The 25,420-nt window shown below is 39.9% G+C and overlaps 1 protein-coding gene across 6 annotated transcripts in view; it reads left to right on the forward strand.

The window, feature by feature from the left end:
* The window catches only part of TAFA5 (TAFA chemokine like family member 5), a 516,381-nt gene that overhangs the window by 117,217 nt on the left and 373,744 nt on the right, over nt 1-25,420 (forward strand). The gene's annotated exons all lie outside the window — the stretch shown is intronic.

The following is a 25,420-nucleotide window of genomic DNA, read 5'->3' on the forward strand; positions in this document are numbered from 1 at the left end:
GCATGTTTTTATTTATAAAATATCTCAGTAGTGAAGAATAAATCTTTTAAAGTTTGGTAGAATCTTCTCACAGAATTAAATGCAAAGTATAGATCATATTTTTAGACCTCTAGAATTGAGCAAAGGCTGCTGTCTTTGCTACAGAGTTCCAGTTTTAGTAATTCTGTAGAACTAGATTGAAGTTTTGGTAAAAAGAACAAATGAGCTGTATTTCCAAAACAGAACATACATTTGGAAATTATGCACTTCATTTTTGTGCTGCTTTCCCATAAGAACTCAGAAGAACTTGCATCTCATACACATTTGCTCTTGCTGCTTGATCATCAGGAATACGAATTCCTCACTTCCTCACTACTTTTCGCAGCCGCAACTGTCTTCTGTATTGGAAATGTCTTCCAACGCCATCACCATGCTTTACCAGCTTGCACGTGCTAAGCATTTCTCCTTTAACAATAAAACACAGCTGGGAGAGTTCCTGTGGAGTGGTTCCCTGGCAGGAGCTACTGCTGGGGCCACAGCTTCTATATTGCTGGAGATGTATGGGGTCAGAGCTCTGGCAAAAACCTGAAAATTCACAGTGAGATAGTTCAGTACATCTCAGCAACTTAGAAGTTGTTTGACGACTGTTACTCCATTAGTTGGGAATGCAAATCGTAATAGGCTGAAAGATAAGGGGGAATTTTTGTCAGGGGAATTGATTCAGAAAAGCCTTCCTGAGAAGTCTACGCTGGTAACTTGAGATCTCGTTAATATTTGTATAAATCTTTATGCAGGTGACAAGTGAAGAAATTGAAGATGAGTATTTTTGAATAGGACTCACCCTATTTAAAAAGGTCCAAAGCTATTTAGAAAATACAAAACCCACAGCGTACCATATTTAGTACAGCAAGCGGCGTTGCCAGGTACCACTGTCCTCTCAAATGGGAAGTCTTCTGGAATCCCTTGTTGCTATGAGACTAAATAGCGCTGTACAGTGTGAGCACTGAACCAGATTTTGCTCCCACTTACACTAGTGTGCATGTAGAGTGACTCCCCTGTGGCCGGGAAGCACGGTGCCGCATTCTGATGTCTTGCTTACGAAAGGGTCTGATCTAAAGCCCGCGGAAGCCCGGGAGCATTCATCTAATTCAGAAGCTCAAAGAAGTAAGACTAAAAAAATGGGAGAAGGGCTATCATCTTGCACCTCAAAAGGAGCAAGCAATGTGGGGGTTTTGACCCATCGACAGGGTGTCTTCACATGCTTTTACTCAAAAAGGAAAGTAATGTGTAAAATTTTTCATAGGATTTTGCTCCAACCTCAGCATGTTCAAACTGAAAGATACATGTTGCTTATAAACTCTTGCATAAACTTTTAAGTTTGATACACTTTTAAAATCCACTTATCTGTGGACTTAAAAGCTGCTATGTCAGGGATTTTTGTGTGTGTGTGTGTCTGCTTAAGTATAAAATGTGTGAATTTTCTTTAGCTACTCGACACTTTTTTTCTTTCACCCAGAAGACAAATAAACAAACAAAACCCAACTTGAACTGCGCCCAAGCATGTCCAATTTCTCACCAAAGTGTACATTTCAGAATGAAAGATTTACAGGGGAATATCTCTAGTGTAGCTATGACATTGCTTTAACATTGCATTGCTGTAATCTTCAAATATAGTAAATGCAATAAATGGGTTTATAGGGATTTGTGTGAAGTTTAAAATTCAAAAGATAGTTGTTTTTAGTGTTTCTGTGCGCTATCAGTGAAAAACCAAAAAGCACAAGGATGAACTTAACACACATCATCAATAAGGGAGATGATTGCCCAAGGAAAATATTGGTCTTTAATCTGTCCTTCCAAGCATCTGGAATCCCTCCCGTTTTTTAAATTAAGGAAATATTTAAATATTAAGTATTACAAAAAAATAACATAAATGCAAACATGTAACCAAAGAGCTATGAAAACAAAGCTTTTAGCGTGCAAGTATTCCCTTACTTGGTTTGTATCATCAGAACTATGGGTGCGCTTTCATGTCTATCCCGGCCAAACCGGGGTAACGCATCGGCCATCGGAGCGTTACTATCTATTGCTAACGCGCGGTAAATCTACGGCCAGCCTGAGGAGCGCGGCAACTTTCAGCTTGTCGCGGAGCTGCACGGCGGGGAGGACCCGCCGCCGTGCCGTGCCGTGCCGTGCCGTGCCGTGCCGTGCCGTGCCGTGCCGTGCCGTGCCGTGCCGTGCCGTGCCGTGCCGTGCAGCGCCGCCCGGCGCTCCGGCCGCCTCCTGCCCGCAGCTTCCCGCAGTGCTGCGAACCGCACCTGCCCCTGCCCGGTCCTGCTCTGCTTTACCCTGCTCTCCCCGCGCTACGCGCCCGTCGCTCGCACCCTGCCGACACCCGCTCCGGCCCCGCCGCGCCGCTCGCCCGCTGCTGGCCTCGGTCCGCGCTCCTCCCCGCTCCTCCCCGCTCCGCGGTTTCTCTCCGCGGTGCCGGGCACGCTCGCGTCGCGGAAGTTGCGCGGGGCAGCCGGCGGCGTTTGAACGCCAGAGGCGCGGAGCCGGACCGCGTCCGCGGGCAGAGGGGCACCGGGCGGGAGCCCGGCACGGGCACCCCCCTCTGCCGCCCGAATACCCGCAGCCGGCAGCGCTTCGGCGCGCAGCTGTTCCCGCTGCCCCCGCACCGCCCCATCGAGCCGCCGCCAGCCGCGTGTGCGGCACGGAGCTCGGTGCCGCCCGCCCTTACCGGGCAGCCCCCGTCCGTCGGGGCGGCCCCCGCGGCTCCCGGGTGCGGAGCGCCGGGGCGTGCCTGCCCCCGGGCCGGGCTGCAGCGCGTCCCGCAACGGCGGGGACGAGCGCGCAGCCTGCGCGGAGCGGTTCTGCACCGCAGCACCTCCTCGGCCTTCCCGCCCCCCTGCCCGGCTTCTCTACGGCAGCCGGCCGCCGCGGTTCGGTCCTTCCTCTGGAGTGGGAGGGCGGCAGCAAAATCACAGCCATGGCCTTTTTTTTTTTTTTTTTGATTTATGGCATTCTTTCATTTGCGTTCCTGTTTTCCGTGGGGATGGCTGCAACGGAGGCATCAACCTGTAGACTGAGAGAGCTCTCGCCGTAGCCCGGCGCAGCTGCTCGGAGGGCGCTCTGCGGTGCCACCGCCGGGGAGCGGCGCCGGGACGGGGTCGACCCCGCGGGGGGGGCGGCAGGCGAGGGAGCGGGGCCGGCCGCGGCGCCCGGGGAAAGCTCCCGGAGCCGTGCGACGAGGAGCTCCTGCGGCGGAGGCGCGAACCCGAGGGGAGGCCAGCGATCTTTGCCACAGTCTCCGAGCGGCCGCGCGTTTGCCCAGGATGAACTGAGCGCTCCCCCCGCCCCGCACCAGAGAGGATCTCCGAGCCGGGGGAGGAGGAGGGGGGGGGTGCAACAAATTGCCGCCAGCCGGGAGAAGTTGCAGTAAAGAGAGATCCCTCCCTCCCCCCACTCCCTCCCCTCCCCGCTCGCTCTCTCCTCCCCGAGCCGTGGCAGCGAGCAGCGGAGCGGCGGCCCGACGAGCGAGCGAAGGAGCGAGCGAGAGACCGAGCGAGCGAGCGGCGCCCGCAGCCCGGCGATGCTGCAGCGGCTCCCGCGGAGCCTCGGCGGGGTGGGCCCGGCCCCCGCGCGCCCCGCGCCGCCCGGCGGCGGCGCGCCCTGAGCGGGCGGCGGCGGCGGCCCCGCGCCCCCGCGGCGCAGCGGGCGCTGTTGCGCAACCCTGCCCGGCTCTGCCGGCCTCCCTGCCCCCGCCGCCGGCTCGGCGCGGCGCGGCTCCCGCGGAGACGGAGGGCTGATTCATGGGGCCCCGCGCCGGCTGCCTCGGCGAGGAGAGCGCGGCGCTGCCGCTGCCGCTGCCCCCGCGCGGGGTGTGAAGCCCCGGCCCCTCCTCCGCAGCCCCGGGCTCGCCCGCCCTGCTCGGGAGTGTGGTCCCTGCCGGGAGCCGCCGCGCCTGGCGCACAGAGGGAAGCGTTGATGCATCGCTGTGGAAATTCATTGTGTGACTTTCTGGGTATTTACTGAGTTTCAGACCGAGATGCAGCTCTTGAAAGCTTTATGGGCACTAGCAGGAGCAGCGATCTGCTGTTTTCTTATATTTGTCATCCACTCACAGTTTCTTAAAGAAGGTAATTATATCTGCATGTCTACATACCCTGTTCTTTAATACTAAGGTCTTTACGAGGTGCCTTAATTATTTTTACTGTTTCCAGTATGTTCTATTTACAGCAGTGCTTCCACGCTATTTTTCCTTTCCGTTAAAGCCTTCTCATTTTTGTTCCTTTAGATAATAGGTAGATTTAGACTTACATTCTTGGTAAATGTGTATATATATATATATAAAAATCTGTGTGATGTTTGTATTCAATGTTTTAGCCTATGTCTCATTTCTTTATGGGGCATGCATAGTGTATAGAAAATATTTGTTGCTATCAGATGACCACAGAACAGTAGTCATCATGTGAGTATTAATAACCCAAAAAACCTTTAACAAGTAAACGTCTTATTTTTATACCAAATCAATAGGCATCCTTTCCCTCTTCCTTATTCAGTACATTTTCAATAGATGGCACTAAAGTTCTATGGAAAGGGCAGGGCAGAGCAAATCCTGGGCATTCAGCATCTTGCTTCTCCTCATGGGTGCCCCAAAACTGGAAGAGGCCTTTGCATGGTTTCAAGGCTCCTGTTTTTTCCACCTTGTGGTCAGAAAATTGAGATTACAGTTTTCTGGAGAAAATAGTTTGGATTATGGGGCAGGCTTTCTTCTTTTTTTTTTTCCCTATGTGAGTTGGGTGGAAAAGAATATATTTGATTAGGTGGATAGAGGAATTTTCTTGGGGAGTAACCCTCATATTGCTCTTTTTTTGTTTTCTTTCCTCAGGGAATTGCTTTTTTTTTTTCCCTCTGCTAAAATAATGATTCCACTGCTAATTTGTAAAGCAAACTGTAGTCTGAGAGTCAAGTGTGAATCCTGAGAGATGTATATATATTTGGTGGTGTGTGGGGAAGCCCAGTGCTGTTCTTTAAGCAGTGTTAACAAACATAACACAACAACATGGGGCTTTTGGTGAACCCGTTAATTCTTTCTTTAGGATTGTAATATAGTTGAGATTACAGCTGCCCGAAGGAGCCCAGCTCAGCTTGGAGTGCTGGCTGCGCAAAGCATGGAAAAAACTTTTATGTGACTGGGACAAAGTTTCACTCAAGACTGGGCAAAGCGACAACCTTGCAACCACTGAAGTATCGCTACTGGTTTTAATTTAGTGTCAGTCCAAAAAAAGGACAAGACTGTACATTTTCACAGATCTTTTCTGCAATGAATAAACACTGATTTGCCTGATTTGGTTAATTAAGAAGCGTTATCCAGATATCTCCAGTGCCAGAGATTTCTCCTTTAAGAAACCTACCCATGCTTTAATTGCATTGTGTGCAATGCCTCCCACATAGTCACTTATTTAACATTCTTTTAAAATGCTCGGACTAGTGTATTTATATATCTCTGTCTAATGAGATGACTCGTTTTGAGGAGATTTTGCAGAATGAAATATTGCCAGTCATTTCAGGCTATTTTTTGTCAGTATTTGCCATCATGCTGCCTTTTTTTTTTTTTTTTTCTTCAGTCTTTCACTTCTTGATTTTGAGACCTGTGTTACTGTAAATAATCCGTAAAGGTAGAAGCATTTTGTTTTACTTACAGCATTTCTTCTTGCATTGTAGGAGTAGAAAGCTAGCAAATTAATATATAAAAACAGAAACCATGGCCGTACACCAAGGACTTTCTTACATTGCTTCTCCTCCAGCAATTATAGCCACTCTTAATGTGGACTGCAGAGAGAAAACTGAAGCTCTTGAGCTTGTCGGATAACTTAACGGCATCAGTTTGTTTATATTTGTGAACAAAATATTTCTGCTTTGTTTAACACTGAGAACTATATACTTACTGTAAATACAGATTGGGTGTATTGGACTAGTTGTCAGCCTTTTTTGACGGGTGCTAATCTCCACAATAGCATTTTGACCCCTTTCGTATAATTACTTCAGCAGTGTATCTGTTTCTCCCTGTAGTTTCAATAATGACGCTGAATAGTTTAGTGGAATTGATTGAAAGTCTACATGGTATAACTGAGTTTCTTCTTTATGAAGAACTTCTAAAATACCCAATTAAAAAAAAGATTGGTTTAAGCATAATATATTCGAATGCAGGCATCAAGGAGAAGGGGAAATAGATAACAGAAGATTTAAGCTATATATTGTAAACAGTTTGCAAAAGCAAGACTTACATTTCCTTTCTTTTTCATTTTATAACCTGGAGTTTTTTTATTATTTTCAGTAAGAAAGCAAGGGAAAGAAGTGTGAGGAAAGGACTAGCAAATCATTTAACCATATGCCTACCACATTAGTTTACTAAGTAAATACACATAAAGAAGAATACATGTGAGATGGCTATTACCTTACCTTCAAAAGATTTGAAATTCTTTTCTGACATCAGAGTTAGCCCTTTACATTAAAATTTTATAAAAAGTTAGGAATGGTATGTCTCATTGCACATAATGTTCTTAGACTGTTGATTTCCTGGCAGAAAGATTAATTTCTCGTCAGAGCCTAATGAACTACAGGGGCTCATTTTAACTCAGCTGTGCAGTCGAAGTCCTAAGTTAAATGTTTGGACATTTTCATTTGATTGTTTCTTGTGCAGAAAAATAATTTCCTGTAGTCCCAAAGAACAAACAAGTAAGCCACCAGTTTGCATAGCCTGATCATATTAGCTGATAGCACATATCTCCTGAGACAATTTGACAGTGCAAGCTCACACACCAAGCATCTCTTTTGTATGCAAGACAATTGATTTAAGAAGAATGACATGTAAAATTAATTAAAGCTCTGACTTAATTTAGTGATGCACACTTTTTCCATTTTTGATTGTTTTGTAATATTTACTGCTTATTATTTTTTCCAGAGGCAGGTCTTAATAGAAAACTGACATAATCTTCACTTCTTGCAACATCTCAAAATGATATGATTGCCACATGTCTTTTTCTGTATTCATTTTCCTTTTACTCACTTGGAATTAGTAATGTTATCTGTTATGTTAAACTGTTAGCAACTATTAACACAAGATATTTTTATAATTTCAGTTGTACTGCATGGCTATAGTGTGTAGAACTTTGATTACCAGCTGAAACTTGTAGCCAGAACCAAATCCTCCTTCAGTCACATTCATAAATATGAGACTATGTGTTGCAACAGTCACCTGAGAGTTTTCACACTGTTAATTCTTCATTTGAGTTCCTATGATGAGCTTAGATTTTTCTCTAAGTAGCCCTGTCTTAATTCTTAAATATTTTTATATACATTTTTGAATTAAGACAGTTTGGTAGTAGCATTACATGTCTGCCATTTAAATGGTGTTAAGAAACAATGAATGCTTGTTCTGAGATGAGTGGGAAAGAGCTGTTTAAATGTCTATTTTCATGAATATGTTTTTTTCAGGAAGTGAAGAATGGGTGACACAGGGTGCCATTTTTCCACACTTAGGCTTTTGTGTGGAAATACAGGTCGTCCTGTGGCTAATCCGTTCCCCTATGTCCAATCTGTCCTTCAGTGTTTCTAAAAGATGAAGAGAGCTGTGAACCCAGAAAAGGGTATTGTGGTGTATAATTGCAGTCCCATGCCTGTCTGATCTTCCTGCAGAGCAGTTTAACATACTCTAGTCAGCTGCAGTCAGTATGAGGGGGCATTAAAAATTGAAATATCTGAAACTTTTTGCATCCACCATTGAGAATTAAAAGAAAGGAATTACATTCACTACTCATGACTGATTTTAAAGAATTTGTAATCTATTATTGTTTAACACATTTATTCAGAGAGAACTGAGAAACATTGAGTTGATGCTACACACATTAATTGTGGGAACTCCTTTGCGCCCAGACAAGTACCCTTTTCACCTAGTAGAACATTTTAACCATTCAGACACAGTAGTGATGGGGAAAGGTAAAGGATACAGTTTCTAAATGTCTCTTTGAATCCCATGGAAAGTAGTGCAGTTAGGGAGTAACTTCGGAAGGGTATGCATATAGCGCAGCCAGGGAGTCTTACAGCCCGGGATATACTTTAAAGCTTTGTTTCTCCAGTGATTGCTCATTAAGAGACCAGAATGTGTTATCTGTCAAGGGCAATTTAATATTTTGAATGTTTTATGAGATTAGGGGGGTGTGAGCCTTGTTTGGAGAAGGACTACAGCATGGATTCAGTCTCAAGAATCTTACATAAAGCATAGAGGATTGGAGCATTCAGATCTCAAACCCCCGTTCTTAATCTGTTGGTTAGATGTTCAGTACTAAGCTGTGTAAAATGGGGTGATTTTCTGTTGGTATGCTGCAGCAGTTAAGTGGAGACAAGAGAATTCCGATACTTCTGTTATAACTGGCTGATTATGGCTATAAACCAGAATTTTAGTATCACTTGTGCAGATTTAATATGTACTTATATATATGAATAGGGTCTCTGTTTAGCACATTTTTCATAATTACCATTTTTTTCTGCCTTAGGCAAAAGTTAGCAATTATTGGTTACACTGTTGTTGGCACTTCTCTGTCAAACACATTAGAGGAATTAGTGTCACAGTAGCAAAAATAATGCAGCGCTTTCTTTAAAAGAATGCATTTATTACACATAACAACTTGGTTCAGTTTTATACTTAATATCTTTATTCTTTAACTTTTTACAGATTTAAATATTTTAGCCTCCTATAAAAGTATGGGAAAAGCTTTATGCGTATTTTTGTGTTCTTGGGGTGTACATTTTGACACTGAAAATAATAAGGAACATTATTGTATTTAGCTGTGTAACCCCAAACAACTCTGCTGCTCCTCTGCTAATGTTTGAAAATGTCTACTGACAGTATACCCAAGAGAATTATTTCAGAGCTTTCTGTTCATATAACCTGATCGTTCTATAAAGTTGGTAAAACAAATGTTTACTGCTGTGTAAAACAATTTGAGGAAAGGATTTGTTATATTCTAAAACTTTTTGAGACTTTAGCCTCAAAATTTTCCTGGAAAGAATTGGACTGGGACTTATTACAACAGATGACATTGCCAGACTTTCGTAAAATTTCTTTTTCTTTTATCTTTTAAACATTAAAAATAAGGAAGATTGAAGCAATTAAAGTGAGAAAGAGAATTGCTCTTATGAATGTGGGAAAAAAGTTTGGGTTTATGTTAGAGTGTTTGTGTTTTTTTTTTTCCTCCAATTTGCCCTTTTATGCTTAACCTGTGTCTCAAAACAGTAAGATACCTTGCGTACCAGATGTGCTGCATATGTTACCTATATATAGTAAAACTGAGTTGAGGACGGTATGTCCCAGCTGCAAATTTGCCTGCTTTTGAGGGGTTTGTTACTTTTAACATGCTGTGGTATAATTCTTTTCTTCTGTTTATCTTCTATACATTTTTTTTTTTTGGGGGGGGGGGGAGGGGGAGTTGTGGAGAGGCAAATTTGAATGAGATTATGAAAGCAGCACATCAGGCTAGAGAGAGGCACAGAATGCAGAAATGAAAGGTTTCTCTTCCCATCCAGGAAACAGATTTGGCAATTAAAACCCCGTAAGCTTAAATAAATGCTGCACAAGGAAAGAAAATGTGAAAAATAACAAATCTGGGGGGTTTGTTTGCCATTTTTTAGGGGTTTATTGCAAATAAATAAAATCAAGAAGACCCAGTTCAGTGACTATTTGATAGTATGTGGCACATTGGGACTGAAGAAAAATGAGAGAAGATCCTGCTTTGAGATGAAATAGTTTTGGTATTTTCAGAAGGTCTTTTTAAGATAGGGTTAGAGAAGTGTAGCAGTGAAAGGAAGCGATGCAGACAAAAATTCTCAATAATTTTCTTTTCAGGGAGGCGAGAAAGATGTTCTCTGTCCGGCATCTGCTGTGCCGGGATATACCAAGAGGGGGAGTCTGACATTTTTTCTACCCATAGAAGGCAGTTTTGAAATAGGCTTTGGTTTTGGGTGATGAAAATGAAAGATGTGTATGTCTTCACAGGGAAGTGCACCATAGATGGTATTAAACCCCCTGCTTTTCCCAACTGAGCAACTTGGAAAAAGGAATTAGTAACAGATTTTCAGTAGCCTTTTTACAACTGCCTGTTTTTGTGCCCCAAGAGCACAAAGGAGGAATTATTGACCTTTCTCAGCATTTATCAGCATTACCTATTCTTAAAGGCAGTACTACAGACTGATGTGAGTCACACCACACAAAAGTACATGCTTTTAGATCTGTTAACTAATATTTATTTTTTCTTGTTTCTAAGCAGGCATACACTGTATCAAAAATAAAACTGGAATAAAAACAGGACATACACAATTGACTTTTCTTTTTAAAAAAAAAAAAAAACCAAAATTTAAAAGGGGATTTGAAAAAAAGCATGCATTTAAAGGTCAAGAATTCAAAACAGTGTTGGTAAGAAAAGCCACATATGTCTTTAATTCACTAATCAAAATACAGATAAAATTATTCTCATATATATTTAAGAATGTCTTTTTATAATCATATGAAGAAGAGGGCAACGCGAGTTTTTGTACTAATGATAACAACAGTATTTGTTTTCTGGTAGTATTTAGATATCCCAGTTGGAATCGGTGGCTCAGCCGAGTATGACTGGCCAACTGTAGTGTACATACAAGTCCAAGCCAGGGATCTATTCCATCCAGTATCTGGATTTTAGCAAAGATTTATTTTGTTCTGAAATTATATCCTCTTCTCACTTACAACCTGTAGTGATAGAAGGTTCTGTTTAATAACAAAATCCGATTATTTGCCTAAATGTGCTTTTTATGCCTGTTCTAGAAATCCAACACAATATAATGAATCTGGCTATTCATTATATTGTACCTTTGGCACTACATCAGTTCACAAGTAAATGCTAGTCAGAACAATAGATCTTCCTACTAATTGTTGTTAGTCTTGCGAAAAGCAATAAGTAACGTGTTTGAAATATATCCAAACAGCAAATTAACATATAAATAACCAGAAAAGAAAAAAAAATAAATGTAATGGATCAATACCTATTGAAATATTTTCTAAAAGCAGATGCTGTACTAATGTGTGTTTTCATGTGAGTGATTTATTATTTTTGACTGTAAGGAGGAAAGTAGACGATTGTGTTAATATATAAGGTGAAAAATTGTATTTATAATAAACCAGTACATTCTGGATCTCAGTTTCTTTCTAACATGCCACAAGACTATATGGTATTCTAAAGTCTAGATGTTTAATTGCAGTCACACATGGGGAAAGATGTAGGCCAAATTAAGTGGATCCACACAAGAACAAAGGGAATAACTGCAACTTAAGAAGGTAAGCCCTAGAAAGAAGTACTAAAGAGTTACTGAGTTTAGAGAAGACATTACTAGCATGCTAAGAGTTTTCAGTGGGTAAGATTCTGCCTTAGGAGTAAGAAACTGATCTTTCTGTAAAGTGAGAAGATTACAAGAAGCAGTGGGTGCAAAGTGATTTGAGGGAGATTTAGGTTAGACTTAGGAAAGATTGCAGCAAGGCAAATTTGTGCTGTGCATCAGGGAACACTTGCCAACGGCAGAGACAGTTAAGCATTGGAATAGATTTTCTTGTGAAGTTGTGAAACAGGAGAGTTTTACTTTGAGGTTAAAATATTATCTGTTGGGAATAGTATCGTCATGTTGAAGCAGACAGGTAGACTAGGTGACCTCTTGAAATCCTTTCAAGTCTTATCCTCCAAAACGTAGGCTAACCTGAAACTTACTTAGAAAGGCGAAAGGTATTTAAACATCTGACTTTAGGACAGTTTTCTGTTGACTGCTGAAGTGAATAGGCTTATGAGAAGATACACTGAAAGTGTATCCTGAAAGTACTCAAGGGACAAATAAAACCTCGAAAAGACAACCAGTATTTTAAGTATTTTATTAGCTACATCATGCCACTTTTTCAGTTGCAGTTTTATTATTTTTTTTTAAGAAAAAAGAAAAAAGGAACAGAAAATCTCATGATTTATGTAGTTAAAAGATCACTCTTTTAAGTGCTGTTTATGTTGTAAGCTCTTTAGGACTTGAAAGCATCCTGAAGCAGGGCTTTGCTCTGCTCACTCTTGTTTATATACAAAGTGCAGTGGAATGAGAATCTTAGTATCATTCACTTTCTGGTATTTCTTATGGGATAAGGATTTGGGTTAATGATTGTTGAGCTCTCCCAGTCTGTTCTTGTTATCCCAGCACCTGGAGGGCTTATCTCCAGGTCCTGTGGCTGCTGTGACCTCTGGTACGGGAAGCACAGAACCAGCCCCACAACAGGGTGAGCTGGAAATGGCTTCAGAGAGGTTCTCTGTCAACCTGCGCCCGTTTGGTGCTACGGGTCATTAAGAGCTTTGTGCTCTTTTCTGCCTGTAACAGTGGCACCTTGATGCAATACTGTCCAATTTTTATATCTGCATGGTTTAAAATCCGATAGCAAAAGGAAAATTAGCAAATCATGCTGACAGACGATAAGCAGGAAAGCAGTGGTCACTCTTGTGAAATACAGATGGGCAAACCTAGCTGTACTCTGTGGAGCGGTGAAGTGTCATACTCCCCAACTCGTACTTGGAGCAAGTCCTGTCTGGAATTTGTTTGTGTCTCTGGAACAGTTACCTACTACAAAGTTGTTCTGCTTAAAGGTGTAGAAGAACTGGATGCAAGCTATTGTTTCCTTGAGCAGCAACATTTCTTTCAAGACAGGAAATAGGAAAGTTTTTAGAAGTTACTATATTGCAAGTTAAAATTTCTTTACCCCTGTACACTAGTTTGTCAAAAAGCACTCACATTTTACGTGTTTCTGCAGTGACTAACTGCTAATTAATCACAACAACGATGTTATATATCTTTTGTACTTTGCTCCAGTTTTTATTGTATTAAATTACATGGTTTTCTGCATAAATTCTTTCAATACAAATTTATAGCTTTAAGGAAGAAAAGACAAACCATCGCTCCATTTATTCAGAGTTGTACGTGTTTTGGAGATGTGGATCTGGGAATAGATTTAGCCTCAAGAGAACCAAACGGTTGTTTGAAATGGTCACTGCTTGAGTATCACCTTGCTTACGGCTATGAACTAATTGAGATTAAACTAAAATGATTGTGAGATGCTTCCTTTTCCTGTGCATCGGCAGTTCCCACTATCTGTTAATGCTTTAAAAGTATTATTTAGTCATTAAAAAAAATGAATGTGCTTCTGGGTTCCTCTTTTGTTCTACCTTTTGCCTTTGCTTTTCTAAATACATACTGGTAGATGAAGTAAAGAGTCTTTGGCTTCATTTATTGTGAGAAGATCTCATAACTGTTGTAAGCATTTTTGTATGTTTGGCTATAAAACTATATAGATTGTACCAGATGCTGCCTTAACTTATTTTATAGAATTATAATGGAAGCTGATGAGTCTTAGAGTCAAGCCTTTAAAGACAAAAATCCTTTTGCTTTCTGGTCCTTTTTTTTTTTTTTTGGTAGCATATAGTAATAGCTTCTTTTTATTGAATCTTTCCACCTTTCTGTTATTTTGATTAACATTTTCATAAAACTTTATATTTTAATATTATAAATTTTATGTCTTCCCTAAAGACTATAACAACATCCAAAATGTACTTTACCTGTTATTTAGGTAATAAGTGGCATGATTTTCCAGTGGGCTGAAGACCCGAGAACTCCCATTGCCTGCAATTAGAGATTGTGGGATAAAACATATGGGTTGAGCATTTTCTTGGCCATGTCCACCTACCAATTTTATGCCAAGGCTTGACAGGTTTATTATTATTATTACTGGTTAATTTGTAACTAGACAAACATCCATTTGTTGTGAGATATATATATACACACACACACATCACTTGTGTTAATTATTTATAAAAAATGCGTTGTAAGATCAGTATATAAATTAACAGCAGTTTTTCCTTTTTGTTGCACTTTCCTGACCCCAGAAGCATTTTGCAAGCCACACATGGCTTTTCACTTTTAAGTAAATTGTCTCTGGTAACAGCCTTTAGAAAGTAATCTGTAAGGTATGAAAGTTGAAGGAAGCAATGCGATTAGAGAAAATGAGTACACTATTTGATGTTCGGAATGAAATTTTGTCTCCATTCGAGTTGGTGGTGAACTTCTTGCTGTTTCCACTGAGCCCCCAGTTTTAGCCGTGTTGGGCAGCCTGAGGTTGTACTTTGGTATACTTTTGCCTTGGTTTATTGACTTGTGAAAGTGTCCTTTCCTATCTGTAAGATGTGTGAGGTAAATGACTTTGAAAGATAACTCCTACTGAAGCTCTTTTTAAATCAACTAATAAAAGCAGGTTCTGCTTCGTACTACAGTTCCTTGTCCCATACTCGGCCACTCCAGCTCCTGGTGACACTGTCTTGCTGCTGGTAAAATGAGGTTATTTTCCTTGTTCCATAGATGCTAAAAACTATGGCTGTTGTGTAACTGCATACTCCAATGCAGTGAATTAGTGTTAGTAGTACGTGCTTCTGTTTAATTATGTACTGAGGCCTTACCTAGAGCCAGAACCGTACCCTTGCAGTCACTTAACAAATCCAGAGATGCTCGCAGTTCACAGAAGAAGTGCAGGAAAAAGATTGTTAAATTATACATGAGCGAGTAGTAAAAATAACAGAAGTTATGAACTATCATTTCTCCTCAGTGTCTCTTCACAGGCTTAATGCTTCTCTCCAGCTAGAATTGCCTAATTTCTTCAGTGGCCCTTGTCTACTTCTAGCACGCTCCTTCTGCCTTCTGTCCTGCATGCTCTCCTAGGGGAATGCAGCTGCATTCTGCACACACGTGTGGGAACATGGGCCAAAAAGGAGATGGTCAAGGAATCTGTTATGATTATGAACATTTTGCTTTTCTTCCCTAGTTTCTAGGGTCTCTTAGAAATAACTTCTATATTAGCTCTGCCTGTATGCTTATGTATATGCTATATGTATAGCATAGACTCCCTCTACCCATTATAAAATTCTTCCAGTCTGATTTTTAGGTTAGAATACGGCTGGCCATATAATCTAGTTCAATGGGCATTAGAGTGTTGTGTATTAGCTAATGAATTACCAGTATTCTGATTTAGTTTTGTTAGAATACAGTTTGAAATTTTTCTTTTCTAGTACTGACAGAGAACTAAGATGAACAAAGAATTTGTGCCCTTTTTATAATTACTTACTCTTTGTTATATGGGAATTTTCCGCTAGATGACTCAGTTGCAAACTTCCAGGCATCTGGTCCCTTAGGAAGCCGGTGCAGATCATAGAATCATAGAATGGTTTGGGTTGGAAGGGACCTTAAAGATCACCTAGTTCCAACCCCCCTGCCATGGGCAGGGACACCCTCCACTAGACCAGGTTACTTAGATGCCCACACTGGGGAAATCAAGTCTATATGTAGCTAAGCTCGTATATTTTCACATGCATTTTATTGTAGTGTTACCCTTTTAAGTTTTCTTCTTCAGTTTTGTGACATTTATTGTGGTGAGAGTGAAAATGCATTAGATTTATAATAATTCTTAATATTAAACCCAGTTCACAGAAATTATGTATAATGAGTAATTTGTATTATGGTGTAAAATGAATGTAAAGTCTCTATTTGTTGCAGGTATTTTAATGAGTAGTTTGAAAATTATTTTCAGTTCACAAGATGAGATTTGCAAACCTCCCTTTTTCAGCAGACAAATGATCGAAGTCAAGTTAAAAGGAGTAGCTTGTCTCTCAGATTCATTCTAATGCTGTGACTTTCTGACATGATGTTGAAGATGTCAGATCTGTCTCTAGGCTTATATAATTCCTGTTCACTCTTACGGGAACTGCAGACACCTGTGCATCTTTAGGCAGGCAGGTTCTTGAATTCAGTAGAGCTGTCCAGTACTAGAGTGGCATGTCAAAACACAATTTTCTTCCTAAGAAAACACAGCAATCATATTTTCTTCTCCAGATTTTAAAAAAAAAAAAAAAAAAAAAAGAACAGTAAAATTTCAATGGAATTAGTAGTAAAAATAGCAAGAAAAGGACTGGAATTTTCAGCATATTTTAATTTTATAATAGTTTATAAATATAAAAGCCATGCAGAGAAACCTTTGCCATAGAAGTACTCATTTGTTTGATTGCTTTCTCCTGCATTTGTTTATGGTTTAAAAGTGGTCAAGGTTAAGCAGAGATGTGCTTACTAGCTGTGATTTAATCATAACTTCTTCTCAATGTAGCTTCACCTTTCAATATAAACTGTAGCCATTTAAAGTAAAAAAGAGCTAGTCTGAATCTATACATGAGAAAAGATTATGTAACAACACAAAGGAAATAAAGAGTTTGTAATGAAGCCTCACTGTTAATTTACATTTTGAAAAAACAAAAAGTTGCCATAGTAACATGTAAGTTGCAAAAATTTTCTAAATCTGATGTATTAGACTGAGGAAACTCTTAACTTGCATGACATGCTTCTCAAGTTTTGTGAATAAGAAGGAACATAATTCTGTGCATTTGTGGGGTTGGTCTCAAATAATTTACTTTCGTGCAAAACATAATAATAAAATATGAAGGCATTGGTAAGTTATGCAAACTGAGCCTTTTCCAATCAGCTTTCTGATTATGTTGTTCCTAAGATAATTGTTGTTTGGGTTTTTCCCCCCCAAAAATAGTAAAATATGTAGATGTTTTTCAGTATAAGAATTTGTTACGGCTCTGCTGTTTTTCAGCAATTGTGCATTTAATATTGATGATTTTTAAATATGCGGGGCAGTATATTCTGTCTTTTCTCATAAATTTCTTTTTAATTCTATTTAATTCACTAATTCTTTTTTTTTTTTTTTTTTTTAGAACAAACTTACCAATAATGTTTTCTTTATGAAACAGAGCTTTGGTAAACAGACCAAAAGATAGAATTAATAGTGAGATCCATTTTTGCTATTTTAAAAGGCCAGTTTTAGTATTGTGCACTATGAGTATTGTAAACTCTAGTTCTGAATGCCACGGACTGCACTGTTGGCTTTCTAACTCCATGTGCATCCAAACTGAGCAAATTGCTTTTATGGAGCAGTTTGCAGGGTCAGTTGTTCAAACTAGTTAATTTACTGCGTATCTCAAGTCTCAGCAGACAGCTAGTTTTTATTTTCAATGCTATTTGTATGTTTTATACTGCTTAAGAAATACATAAGAAATAATAATGTTTGTACCCAATCCTCATCTAATGCTTTCTAGATATCATTGTGTTGGATCTAGCTCTACTGACGATGGCCAGTGACCTTTTGACTCATGGGATGTCTAACCTATTTTAACTTCTTAAGGTGAAGTTTTTGCTGATGCATGATCCAGTTGAGTGTTACAGCTTGAATAATTCTTCCATACTGGTATGTTAAATTTAAAAATAGGTCTCATTTTTGAATATATTAAATGTAATAACAGAAACTATTTATCACTAGACAGCACTAGGGTATTCCACCGTTTTCCAGCTGCAGTTCTATTCCAAAGTCTCCTTTGCCATTACAAATTATTAGTATCCTTTTTTTAAGTAACATTTAAGTTCTTTTCTAAAGAATCATAAAAAATAAGTTGAAAGCCCAGAGCAGAACTGAGGATACCTAAACCATTGCTCTGCTTTAAGACCTCTGATGATGGAGATGCTACAGCTTTTCTGGATTTTCATGCTGCACTCATCTATTATGTCTGCATTTACTCTGGGTGGCTGCTGTGGTATCAGTCATTTTGTCATGTGGGAAGGCTGGAGCAAAAAGCACACACACACACAGAGCTCTCTGAAATCCTGACATACTTAACACAACTAAATTGTAAAGATAGTGCTTTATGTATGATTGCTGGGTTGCAGTTGCAGAATGTGGTGAACGGCAAATCAAAAAGCAGTGTTTGCTCCCTGCCAGAGACGAAGGAGGACCTGCTGGGAACACCGAGGATCAGCTGTGAGGTGTGGCATCCCTAACTGGGGAGACAGTGCTGGGATAATTCTTCTCCTGCAGTATTCTTCCTTGGCTCCTGCCCTTGAGGGGGCTGCAGCCATTTTTTTATGCCTACTTGTGTCCACCTTTGTGTTTGCACCTCATACAAGGGCGTTTCACATATGTGAGATACATGGTCCTTATTTTCCTTGTTGTGCTGATTCTGCCGAACTCCTGAGGCTACATTCCTTCAGTAACCAGCAACTGGCTGTGATTTGTGTTTATACCCCCGCCTCTGCCATCACCCTGTGATTACACCCCGGGGGGCCCCTACTCCACATCACTGCAGTGTCAAAATGGCTTCTGGTACTGCCCTCAGTGCTCTTTCTCTGCTTTTCCAACATATCCCAGGTCCAAGACCACTGGTGGTTTTAGACTTTGCCCAAGGTTGCTATCTAATGATATTTCAGAGTTTTTAACTGTAGAGTCCATGCATGACGCTGTTTAGAAGTAGCATCCATGAAGCTCTTGACCACCTACTATGGTTGCCCAAGACTTGCTGTATGTCTTGGGAGCACAGTTCATAACAATGCGTTCGATATTGTGACTAATGTCTTTCTTGTGTTGCTTTGCTTGGTACTGAAAGGTAAATGTGTAAGGGAGAATTTTTTATTGATTTTTTTTCCTGTTTTAAAAATACACAAGTTCCTCTTCATTTGAGGTAGAGAAGGCATTCAAAGAAGCATGCCTTGCTCTTCAGCAGTATGATTTCTGACAGTTTTGAAGGAGATCACTGGCAAACCTCTGTCTAAAAACTGGGAAATAATAGGATAAAAAGTGAGGGTTTAAATTCATTTTTATGTAAACATTTGGTTCTTGGAAGCATTTAGGACACACAGTTGCTGCTGTTGTCAATCTTGAATGTTTCTGAAAATCATCCATCTCTAATTGCTACTCTGTAAAGTCTAACTGTGTTTGTTTTCAAAAGTCTTGGCAAATACATAGCTTATTTCTTTATGTTAGAGATGGTAATTAAATTGCATGTTAGAGTGCAAAATCCATTAGGAACTATTCCTTGCATGCACTAAACTAATGTCCATCTTCTGAATTTTTGTATGTCAGGGCACCATAAGGGTCGGTGGCTCCCCAGGGTTGGGGTGCTGGTGATGTTGGGGCTCCCAGGAGAGCTGGCAGCCAGGGTCCGTCCCACCCCAGCTGGGAGCGGTGCAGCCGGGGGGGGCACCGGGCAGCCCCGGGCACCGGGCACCTCCTTGGGGACAGGGACAGGGCGAGGCCGGGCCCTGGGCCCACAGGTCAGCCCGGCTCGGTGGGGCCCATGGCCGGGCAGGGCTGTGGGGAGATGGAGACCGGCCCTGAGGTGGAATTGCTGGGGCGGGGGCTGACGGCCCTTGGGGGTGGAATGGTGTCCTGGGCCGTGGGCAGGGTGTGCCAGGCAGGGACATGCATGCCTGTGGGGCCCTGACCTTGTATCTGCTTCTGTAGCTGGTCCGGTAGTAAGAGAGCTGCTTTGAAAGTATTAGAAGTGCAGCATGAGAATACCAGCATGCATCAACACACTGATTTACTTTGCATATTATGTGGCAGACATATTCTTGTGTTTTAAAGACCATACACATTACTTTATGGATGCGGTAAAATGTCCCGAACAAGCTTGATCTGGACTGGCAGTTGAAGAGAACTTGAGTCCTGCACTTAGGATGGTTGATACGTGGCTGCTTGATGTCAGTACTTCGGGGACATAGGAACGGTGCTGCTGAAAGCGCCAGTTCTTCAGAGAGATAGAACAGGAATCCAAAAGAGGAGAGGTAATACTGAATGGTACTGTATTGGACTTTCTGCAAGTCATGACTAACGTATCAGTTAGGTCCTTCTCTAAGCTGTGTACAATAAGAAGCCTGTTGTGGTTTAGTAGTATCTAAATGTATTAGACAGGCACAAAGTTGTCTTCTGCAGATGTGAGTTTGCAAAGTGCCTTGGGATGCTTCTGAAAAGGCAATGTTATACCACTGCAGGGAACTTCTAAACTGATAGTTTCATGTCCTTTCTGATTTCCTTTCTTCCACCTGATGCTTCAGCCATTGAATAACATTGAATATAGGACATCATAGTCAATCTACAGCAATGAACTGTGTTGCCCTGACATAGAGTTTAGGAATCATTGTAGTATCACGCAGAAGGAGATGCTCAGTAGTAGTGAAAAGATGTAGTTGTATGCAGTAATCTTAAAACAAATTGTAGAAGTCAGGAGCAAACTCTGTATGCTTAAATGGCTCTTTCCTCTCTCTCTCTTGCTTATTATGATACAACAATATGACTTGCACCTCCATGAGTAAAGTAATATTTTACTGTATTTATGAATGTGATAGCTTGAATCATATATAAATATATTGATTCATTTAAACTGCAGTAAACCAAAGTGCCCTTTGTATTCCTGCATGCAAAAGACAGCTCCTATGTAAATGAAACCCACATTGTCCTTCTGTGGGATAATTTCTGTAGTTTGCAATTATGATTTCTCTTCTGAAATGACATTTGATAGCACCGTGATGTGCTGCTGGTAAATCAGTAACCAGAAGTCTTTTCTAACCCATCCAGCTAGAACAATGTGTACTCTTTTTAGATTCTGCAAGGTCTCTGTGTACAGATATGTGCAATGAATCTTTCTGGTGAAACAGTAGTTGTCTTTCCCTCACCCCTCTGCTACGAAGGCTTTACTTTGCATTTTGGATGGATCACAATCTCAGCTGTCCTGGAGCTTTGTGAAGCTTATGTACAGTTCTGAGGCTTGACAGGCTTAAATGCACATTTGTGGATGGTAGTCTGACCAAATTTTGTTTCAGCTGTAACAGTAACTGCTTGCAGCAGTGTGGATGTGCTGTACTTGTAAGAGAGCTTGCATACACGTTCATTTGCATCTCAGTATATGGAACGTGCTTTTGATTTTCAGTTGTATATAATGACTGTAATTTGGATTTTGGATGGAAATAGTAGATGTGACCACATAAATGCTATACCTAGTGAATCTTTAGTTCAAACAAGTGCGAAAGGTTTACTTGTATTTTGGAATCCATGCTTTTTATATTCTGTACAGGCAAAAACATTCTTAGTTATATATTCTTAATGTTCAGCATCGTGAAAATTGAGTAAACATGTTTAAAGGGCATATTTGTGTTCTGTGGTATTAGGTGTACATATACCGTGAATATGAAGATGAGGAACATTTCATAAATACAGTATGCAAGGGACTTGCATATTCTGACTAAATGCTTATTAGTATATGTCATTAGTTTTAAGGAACTTTGTTTTTCAAAGGTTTGTAACGAGGTGGAAGATGGAGAATAATTATACCCCTGTCAGCTAGTCAAAGACAATTGCTGCCTATCAGTAAATTCTGAGCTTGCAGACTGAAGCATTTGTTGGCATAAAGTTGCTTCAGCCCTAACTATATGTATTGCATGTTTCCTTATAAATGAAAAGTTAATAGTCTTAAACACTGCAGGTCCCATCTGTCTTTTGATCAGCTCCGCAGCTGTTCTGTTGCTCAAGTCCTTTTGCTCTCTCTTTTTCCCCTTCCAAACTTTTATTCATCTAATTAAATTTTTCAAGTTAAGCACCTGAATAAGTCATAGATCATAACAGTCAACTACATTATACTCTGTCTATAAACTGAGTTTGTGGGGGGTTTTCCCCCCATTACTCCTATCATGGGCTTTTGGTACTGGAAATCTGGTTTTTTTCAGCCTTAATTTCTTTGTAGCATGTATCCATTTGTTATTTTGCATTTTCCCTCCTTCCAGTGTTTATCCCTGCTGAAATTATGAATATGATCATATTCCTTCTTATCCTTTGTTTTGCCACACTAAACAAAAAAAGTTATTTTTCCAGCATTACTTCAGAACCTGTACTTGCGGTTTTCTTAACCATCTCATGCCTTCTTTCCTGCACATACAGTGTCTTGAACAGGTATAACGTGAATTTTAACTGTCTTGCAGTGGCGTTGAGCACTAATGTTTATACTTGCCTCCCTCTTTTTAGCAGTACCTCTCCTGTTCTCGTTTGTTAGGATAGTAGTTGTCCTTTCACAGCCTCACAATGGTGATAGTGTACAGTGAATCTGTCATCAGTTCATCCTTTCAGCCCTTTTTTCTCCTCTGTCATTTCCAACCAGTAAATTCCCAAATTTTTCATGTAATTTATTTTAAGTTCCTGCCTACTTGGCTTTCCACTTCATTGTTCTCATCCCACTTCTGTTAAACCCATCATCAGAAAGGCATTCAGTTTCTTCCTATGTTGTATTTTGAGCCTTTTCTGTATTAACAATGCCTCTGAAATTTGTGTCTCAGAATTCTTTTGAGCTTCTAATTTAGATGTACAATAAAAAGAATTCAGTAACCACATTTGCAATAACATTTTATTTTGCACATAAAAAAGCGCTGGGCCAAAAAGCAAGATTTAAGATCTGATATGAGTTTAAGCTGGCATTTGAAGGTTAGATTTCCAAATTAAAACTGGTGCCTACGTCAAGTCTCTAAAGACTTGATCAAAAGTAATACAAGCTTGTATAGTTAGCTCATTTTTTTAGGACTTGTATCTTATACAATAATATTCCAAGTCTTCATAATTAAATTAGAAAAAACATGTTCGTTCTTTTTCTTTTTTTCAACAGAACCACATAGTGGTTGGTTTAGCTATTGCAATTAATAATTAATGAATTGCCTCTAATTTTATACTCTGTATTTCATCTTTCTGTTTGTAGCTATAAAACCACTCAAAATGTGCGATGGTTTCCACTTGGTTTAGGAAAAGTATCAGCATAAGAATCACTGGGGTTATTTGTTCTCTGTCAGCTGCACAACAATTTTTTTTTTCTTTTTTTTGATACCTGCTGTTTGAGAAATATATTTTGGGATTGCTAGGGCTTTTACGTCTACAAAGAAAAGCTTAGTGTCTTGCAATTTTGAATGCATATTTTCCAGTGTACTAGGGATGTGGGCTTTTCAAGTTGGTTTTGTATTTATAAATATTTTTACTGTAAACAGATGATCAGGGTGGATCAGGGTGTAGAGGAGGAAATATTTCAGAGTTTCTCATGTTCCTTTTTTTTAAATTTAAGAACCCCTTTAAATTTAGGAGCCCCAAAAGACCTTACTGAATAAGTGGAAATTATTAAACATAAATTGCAACAGAAAAGCTTTGGGGTTTGGTAATGAAATATCTGTCTTGATTTAAAAAAAAAAATATATTTTTAGCAACTGAGTAGGTGAAATTAGATTTCCCAAATACATGTTGTTTCCTAGGGAGGATTGTTCCACATTGCTCACCTCTTTCATTTGTGAAAGAACATCTCAACTTTCTCTTTCAGACCTGCGTAAGTGGCTGCAAATAGTAACATTTTACTGTCTTTGGAGTGGAAGATTAGTACAGTTGTATGGTATGAAACTCTAGTTTCCATTTTTTTGTAGGAACCACTTGCTTGACTTAACTTCACTGAAAGGTTGACAGCAGTTCATGATGCTTTTAGATGAACCATGGCTCAGCTTTGAACCAAACCATGTATCAAGGAGAGATTTCTGATTTTATTCAACGCCAGCATAATTTGGATGGTTTGAGATCCTGAGATGTCTAATCACGAAATTCACTGCAGAATTTAGGGCTAGGAGCTCATATGAACTACACTGAGCAAAAAACCCCACATTGTTTTCCTGTAAGCTGTTTTCCATCTCTAATTCTCTCATGCAGTACGTCCTTTATCTTATGGACCGATCTCAAAATCCTGTCCTGACCCCCTGTGTCAGAAAGAGTGATGGAGTGTTACCTCCTGCTGGCCCTTCCGTTCTATCATTTGCCCTCAGGAGGATTTTCGAGGCATGTGCTTTATAAATGGCACCTTCTATCTTCTTTTGAAAATTGTTAATACACTTTTAACAGGAACAGTCTTAACACATTTACAGCACAGTGCAAACTATAAACTTGATTTATACGGAAGTACATATTTTACTGGAGAAGGCAGTGTACCCTTGCTGCCTATAATCTGACTGTAAATTTAGGGGGGGAGGGGTTTAATACTACAAACTAAACTAGAATTGTGAATTTCTGAAAATGGAGTATTTTGGCTGAGTTGTGTGACCTCCTTTCATCTGTAAATACATCAGTATTTACATTGCTTCACAATAATCGCTGATTAAGGATTTCTATTTTAGGCTGTGACTTTTTTACTGTAATGTATGTTTCTCAAATACTGCAGCAAAAGCTGGAGATATCTTTATGCCTTTCAAATAGAGTTTTTTTCTGTTGAAACCTTTGAAGGGAAAAAAAAAAAAGTAAAACTGTTATAGAATTTAAACCCTGCAAGTGTGATTTGTATATGCTATGACTTTTTCATTATTTACTAACTTTAGATGCTATAAATCTTATCCTTGGAATCAAAATATTCTGCTCAGTGGCTGCAGCAGTAGCAGCGCTTAGACAGCAAGTAGCGAGTTCAGCTGACAAGATTCTGGCTTGTGTTTCTCTAACACAAACATGGCTCATAGAAAATGGATACATAGACTAATTCTGGCAGGAGCAGCAAGAGCTTGCAAAGGAAGAAGTTCTGCGCAGGTTGGAGAGCTGTGCAACTGATCTAAACACTGCTCATCTGAGTCACCGAACAGGCTGGGTTAAAATTCCTCAAATGTAAATAAGATTTATCAGTTTCAGCAAGCAAACCTGCAGAATTTGATAAATGTCTACAAAAGATATTTTAAAAGATAGCTAGAAAGCTTTCTTGGCCTGAAATTCAACCAGCTTTGAACTTATCTATATACTGTTTAATTAATGCCTTTGTGGAGCAACATTAAAATAATACTGTGCTCTAATCCTCTAAGAAGTAAGGCTGTCTCGAACTACAGCTGAATTACATGCTGCATAAATTAAAATTCGCAGTGCACAGTATCTTTCTGGAGCTTTATTAAGTGGTGTGATTATGCAAAAATAGAAAAGTATGAAAATAAATGTTTCCATATAATCATTACTGTGCTGTTATCTTCCTTTTTTTTTGAACATTTAAGTCCATTTCCACTTAGAATTAGCATGTTTTCGTTCAATTATTTCATCTATTACTGTTAAGAAGAGCATGCTGCGCAGTTTGCGTCCTGCATCTGGATTTTTTTTTTTTCTAAATTCAACGTGCTTAATGGAGGGAAAAAAGTCATTTATTTCAACATGTCATTAATTTTCTCAACTTATTCTGCTTCTGGGTCAACAGAATAGGGTTTTCTATGTAGTGTAAACTAATTCCAGTTGGAAGAAAGTGATATTAACACAAATGACACATTTTAAAATAAGAAATACTACCAAATACTCAATGTATTTAGTCTGTACAGGACTAGGCTTTGAATAAATCTGGAATATAGCTGGCATATTAACACTGCTCATTGAGCAGAAAGACGGAAAGGCTGCCCTTCAGAGACGGGGGTTAATTTAATCTAAACTGCCTGATGGTCT

This window comes from Grus americana, chromosome 1 (assembly GCF_028858705.1).
Source record: "Grus americana isolate bGruAme1 chromosome 1, bGruAme1.mat, whole genome shotgun sequence".
NCBI lineage: Eukaryota > Metazoa > Chordata > Aves > Gruiformes > Gruidae > Grus > Grus americana.